The sequence below is a fragment of the Pinus tabuliformis genome, chromosome X (assembly GCF_031772625.1).
Source record: "Pinus tabuliformis cultivar Carrire ecotype Pingquan chromosome X, CPIR1, whole genome shotgun sequence".
Lineage (NCBI taxonomy): Eukaryota > Viridiplantae > Streptophyta > Pinopsida > Pinales > Pinaceae > Pinus > Pinus tabuliformis.
The window spans coordinates 14,086,677-14,093,444 of NC_142308.1; positions in this window are offsets into that span (position 1 = coordinate 14,086,677).

Consider the following 6,768-nt stretch of genomic DNA (forward strand, 5'->3'; position numbering starts at 1 on the left):
CTTGGGCCTCCTTCATTATTCCCTGGGATTGGAAATTTGGCAGCGCAGTGATGGACTATTTGTTTCTCAGGGTAAGTATGCTCGAGAGATACTGGAGAAGTTCAACATGCATGGCTGCAAGCCTGTTGATACTCCTCTTCCTGGAGGTTGGAGAAAGGAGGATGCTACTTCAGCGGAGGTAGTGGATGCCACTGTTTATCGACAGTTGGTGGGGTCGCTTATGTATCTGGTCAATACACGACCCAATATATGCTATGTTGTTAACCAGCTTTCACAAGCTATGGTTAAGCCAACCAAGCTCTTCTGGAAGGCAGGCAAGCATGTATTGCATTATCTCAGAGGCACATCGGGATATGGATTGTGGTACAGACAGGAGGATGAGGTGAAGCTATGTGGCTTCACGGATGCAGATTGGGCAGGGAGCCCAACGGACAGAAAGAGCACATCTAGAGGGATTTTCAGTATCGGGTCGACAACAGTTTCTTGGTACAGCAGGAAGCAGAGATCCGTGGCACTCAGTTCAGCAGAGGCTGAGTATATGGTAGAAAGTTTGGCTGCATGCGAGGCTATATGGATGAGGAAGATCCTGGTCAGGTTGTTCGGGTCACACTTGGAGCCTACTATGATTTATTGTGATAACCAGAGTTGCATTAAACTCTCAGCTAATCCAGTATTTCATGATAGATCCAAGCACATCGACGTCAGGTACCATCATATCAGAGATTGTGTGCAGTGGAGAATCATGTTACTTTCATACATTCCAACGGAGGATCAGGATGCTGATATCTTGACGAAGGCACTTACCAAGAGCAAATTCGAATACCACCGAGGTAGGATAGGGGTTGCAGATAATCCATATCTTGTTGAGAGGGAGTTTTGAAAATGCAACAAGATGATGGAGCTTAGTGGAAAGGAGTTGCCTTCACTAAGTGGGCCCGCAGGCTATTTTTGGCGCAAAGTCTATTTTTAGACTATGTCTATTTTTAGACATATGGATCATGGTCTATGAGTTGCAGGATGCTATTTGTGGATGATTGGTCATGTTGGTAAAAATAGATGGACTTCTATTTTTAGACATATGGGCGGAGTCTATTTTTAGACTGTTAGGCTAAAAATAGAACAGTCGACTATTATTAGCTCTTAATAATATTTGGACTATAAACATTATCTTATCCTCTTGGAGCACTTCAGTTCGAGCTACGAATGTGGCACATGCAGTTGCCAGAAGGAAATACGCTTTTCTTATGGGTCAGTTGAGCTATTGCATGATGGACTTCAGTTAGAACTCAAGTGATTGAGTTTGGTGGAGTTGATTGAGGAGTTGATGGAGTTGTGTTCAGTTTGACTTAGTTGAACTAGTTGTATTTAGTCTAACTGCAGAATACACTAGTGATGAGTGATGTGAATTAATTGTTAATTAATTAACTAATTATTAACTCATAAAGCAACTAAAGAATACATCTGTTAACTCAGTGCATGAGACTACTATCAGTTGTGACTATAGATGTGCATGAGATTTGCACAATCAATGATGGAGATTGCCAATGAGGATTGTGCAGTACAAGCCAAGGAAAACGAGCTTGGATCATTCCTATTCTTGCTTTGGATTGTGCAGTAGAGGCAGGCAGACAGTGGAGGATATTTGAACCTGTGACTTGATTCAGATCTGAGCTAGTTTGTGTGTAGCAGGTGGAGATAGTACTGAGTACTTGTGAGGAGTATTGTACTATGTATTGTTACATGTTCTCTATCATTATAATATACATATAGTGTGGGGTTTGCAGTTGTATGCTTTTCTCAGATTACATATTGTGTTTATGTGCTCATGCGATTGACGTTTCATTGTTTTTAATTCCGCAAAATTGATGATCAACGTAGAGGAGGTTATGTATTATGCATGCATTCCGCAATAGTGTATAATCAGGATAATCTCTCTGAATAAGTGTTATATTATTCAAAATTTCTACAAATATTGTTACTTCTAAGTTCAAAGAAAAAATGTGGTGTGAGAAAGATTTAGCAGCTAAAAGAAAATTAAGTTATTATAAGAAGGTCATCAACCCCACCCTAGAAGATCAAAAGTATCTCTCTGTTTTAACTAGCTCAAAGAAGAAAATTAATATAGCAAAGATTAGAACGAACTCTCATGAGCTCCATAGTGAAACAATTCATTGGGTAGTTCCTAAAACACCATGGATGGAAAGGATCTGCCATCTTTGTGAGAATAGGAACATCGAGGATGAAAACCACTTCCTCTTAGAGTGCCCCGCGTACAACCACATTAGATCTCAGTTTCATAATCTCTGTCACAATATTGACCTTCCTAGCCTTTTACGATGTCAAAATTATAGTGAGCTCGGGAGGCTTCTCTCCAAGCTTTTTGAGCATAGGAATAAAATCTTAAATCAAACTAAATAATTTGTTTCTTTAGGTCCGATAGACCAAGTTTGGTTTCAGTGGACGTTAGCAATCATCATCATCATCATCAACAATAATCATTTAATTTTACTTGAACTTTTGATGGGTGAGAAAGAAATACGTGAACACTCGCACTCTAGTGAAGAGCAGTGGTTCTCATGTAACCATATATTACATGAATAAATAAATACTTCTCAAAGGTCTCACCACCATATCAATTTACAATTATGTATTCTGTTATTTAAAATGAATAATCCAAACTAAAGCAACATGCCAAAAAAACATAATTTGAATTAATAATGCTGAGGGCGAGGGAATTTCAGTATCCTTATGTCAACCTTCATCAGAGGCTACACAGGTCACTTTGATGGTGAAAGTGGTAGCCATTAAATTTAAGAAAACTTTGACTGTCTTTGAGAAAAGTAAATCTTCAGATCGTGTGTGACATCTCCCACTGTTCCCGCATTAGACGCTGTAGTTTGTGACATCCAGAGACATCAATCTACTGCAACCACGTACAATGATAAAAGCCTTCCACCTCTTCTAACCCAGTGCATCAACGAACACTTAGCCTCCAAAGCTGTGGACACTGCAATAACCCCCGTATTCTCTTCAGCTTCACACAACCATTTGCATTCAAGTTATCCAAAGACACCAAAGTTCCAATACTTGGCAGTTCCTCCAATTCCATGCACCCGCTAATATCCAGTGATTTTAGTTTTGAGAGACCACAAAGCCTTCCTACTTTCCTCAGTGCACCACAATCACTCAAGTCCAGAGTTATCAATGTTGGTGGCAATGATCCAACCTCCACCAGAGCATTAAAATCCACAATTTTGAGATGTTGAAGGTTAGGGAAAACATCTTCTGAATAGGATGCATACGAAGCATCTCTTGAATTGCTAAATGTTTCAATTTCCCCTCCATCTTTTATGAATGGCGAGTCACTTGGCTGACAATCCTCTATTTTAAACACTTCAAGAGTGTCCATCTCTTTGATTGTCAACTCTCTCAATTGAGTCAACCTTCTTATGGACTCTGGCAAATATTTGAATCTATAGCAAAAGTTGAGCTCCAATTCCTCCAAGCTCCTCGGAAAACTAAATGAGGGTATTTGTAATGATTTGCTCCCTAAATGCAGAATTTTTAAATTACTGAAGTATTGAAGAACACTAGGCAATTCTTTTAAGTCTGTATCTAACAATTTCAGGCTTCAGAGGTTTGTTAATAAGTTGCTAAAGGAAACTCGGAGCAGCTAGACAAGTTAATGGTTTGGAGGTTTGCAAGGTTGCTTAAGGAATCTGGGAGCATCTGCAAATGGGAGCAGCCAGACAGGACAACAGTTTGAAGGTTTGCTAAGTTGTCGAAGGAGTATGGGAGCATCTTCAGATGGTAGCAGCCAAAGAGGTTAACTCTTCGGAGGTTCGCTAAGCTGCAGAAGGAGTCTGGGAGCATCTGCAGACGAGAGCAATGGGATAGGTTAATGGTTTGGAGGTTTGCTAAGTTGCTGACGGAGTCTGGGAGCATCTGTAGACAGAAGTAGCCAGACAGTTTAATGGTTTGGAGCTTTGTTAAGTTCCTGAAGGAGTCTGGGAGCCTCTGCAGTTGGGAACAGCTGGACAAGTCAATGGTTTGGAGGTTCGCTAAGTTGCGGAAAGAATCTGGGAGCATCTGTAATTGGGAGCATGTGGACAGGTGAATGGTTTGGAGGTTGGTTAAGTTGCCTAAGGAATTTGGGAGCATCTGCAAATGGGAGCAGCGGGACAGGTAAATGGTTTGGAGGTTCGCTAAGTTGTAGAAGGAATCTGGGAGCATATGCAGTTGGGAGCACCCCCACAAGTTAATGGTTTGGAGGTTCGCTAAATTGCAGAAGAAATTTGGGAGCATCTGCAGTTGGGAGCACCCAAACAAGTTAATGATTTGGAGGTTTGTTATGTTGCAGAAGGAATCTGGGAGCATCTGCATTTGAGAGCATCCGAATAAGTTAATGGTTTGGAGGTTCGCTAAGTTTCTGAAGGAATCTGGGAGCCTCTGCAAATGGCAATAGCTCGATAGGTCAATGGTTTGGAGGTTCTCTAAGTTGCTGAAGGAATCTGGGAGCCTCTGCAGATGGGAGCATTGAAGCAGTCTAATGGTTTGAAGGTTCACTAAGTTGCCGAAGGAATCTGGGAGCATCTGTAGATGGGAGAAGTGGGACAAGTCAATGGTTTGGAGGTTCACTAAGTCACTGAAGGAATTTGGTAGCCACTCAATTATAGAGAAACCAGTTAACTCCAAGTCTTTTAAGGACTGCAGATCACCAAATCCCTCAGGCAAAGTTTTCAGACCAGTATTATCTTCTTTTCCATTGCGCAGAACTAATTTTTCAAGATGCTTCAGCATCCTGATGGACTTTGGAATATTGGAAACTTAGAGAATCAATATGCAACTCCCTAATCTGCACAGGTACCTGCATTATTCACATTTTCAAAGTATGTTTGACGTTGGATGTCTGCTTCTGTATACTATTCTAGAGCAAGAAATTTTTTACAATAATGATGAAAGGAAAAACATACAAAATTACATGATTACCTGGGATTCGTGTGTCCAGATCCTTTTGAATTCGTCCCTTTCTATATGTAAAACTCTTAAATTCTCTAGTGGAATCCATGAAGGTAGGAAGGGGTACGGATATTTATCCCAGCGTAGCCATATTAGTTGGGGCGTTTGTGTAGTGCTGAATATGATTTGCACAGAATGACCTTCAGCCCTAACCAACTGCACACTGCTCACATGTTCGGCAAGCTTTTCAAACAATCGCGGAGGCCATTCGACAACCATGTTAATTCCTTGTACCTAAAACATGATTAGTATTTATGCAAATTATTTTAACAATTCAAAACTTAATCATCATAACACAATCACATTTTTTCAAATTAGTTTCAAAATTCGAAACTTCATAGCACAACACCATTTAGAGAGCTGATGTAAAACTTCAAAATAAGTACATGTGATCGCTTGGACAGATTAAGAAGGTTGTAAGTTGGGCGCCAAAGATGAAGCTGACAGTGTGTAGGTTCTTTCTCCGCGCGATCTCTGCCCAGATCTCGAAGATGATCATGCATTGTTATTCTATTATACTTGTCTACCTCCAGAAGGCACTTGTTTTGTAACTTCAGAAAACCAAGCTCTCCTTCCCACCCGAATTGATCCCAGATTCTTATGGCTGTATCTGTTGAAGATAATGGAGAATGGAGAATATCCTAGAATAGGTAGAGTTGGTTCATGTAACCTCAGGATAGGAATTAGTTTCTATTTCTTAGGATGTTGTTCTAACTTCCCTAAAACCATGTATTCTATTTAATGTGTAATGTGCATGAACAATGTAGAGCGTTCTGCAAAGCCAGACTCTCCTGGTTCAAGCTCTCTTTCGTAGAGCTGACCAGTGGATTTTATTTTTATTAATACAAACGTTATCATTTTTATCATGGTATCATAGCGTCAGGGCTGAGGAACCTGTACGCTGGCTGGTGGGTGGTTCTTTGAACCGAGATCATCGCAGTTGTAAGGCGGATAACTGCGACGATTCTGAAATCATCACTGGTTATAAGTGTACCTCTGCGACGAGGTCACTGTAGCACCTTCGCGAATATTTTTTTATTCTTTTTTCATCGCAGGAAAGACGTGTACAGCTGCGACGATGTCGCAGAAAAGACAGGCAATTCTGCGATGATCATGGAAGCCAACAACAAGGCTGTGGATGCGAGGGGAAGCCAAGAACAAGGCTGAAGCTGTTAGAGAAGCTGCATGAGGAAGCCAATAACAAGGCTGTAGCTGACAACAGAAGGTTGTCTGGAGGCTGAGAAGAAAGCCATGGTGATCTGCGCGTGTGCTGCGAGATCAAACAACATTGAAGATCAGTGATTTGTCTCTGTCACAGATCTGGGGTAAATTTAACATTTTTTACCTGTCGATTTTTTTTTTTCTAAATCACCAAGATGAATAACAATATTTTTGAAGCATGCATGAATGAGCATAACAAGCTCGATGGTTCCAATTTTGAAAATTGGAAGTTCAAGATGCAGACTCTGCTAGAAGCGCAGAGTGCTTGGACGATTGTGAATGGGGATGCGCCGAAGCCCACGGCTGGATTAGCAACAATCCCAGATTGGGAGAAACGAGAAAGCAGAGCAAGGACAATGTTAAAGATGTCAGTGAAAGACTGCATTATACCGCACATCAGAGAAGGTAAGTCAGCTAACGAGATCTGGGGAATTTTGAAGGAACTATACGAAATCAGGAATTCAAATCATCTTCTGTTCCTCAAGAGTAAGATCCTATCCATAAAGATGGAGGAGAATGAAACAATTG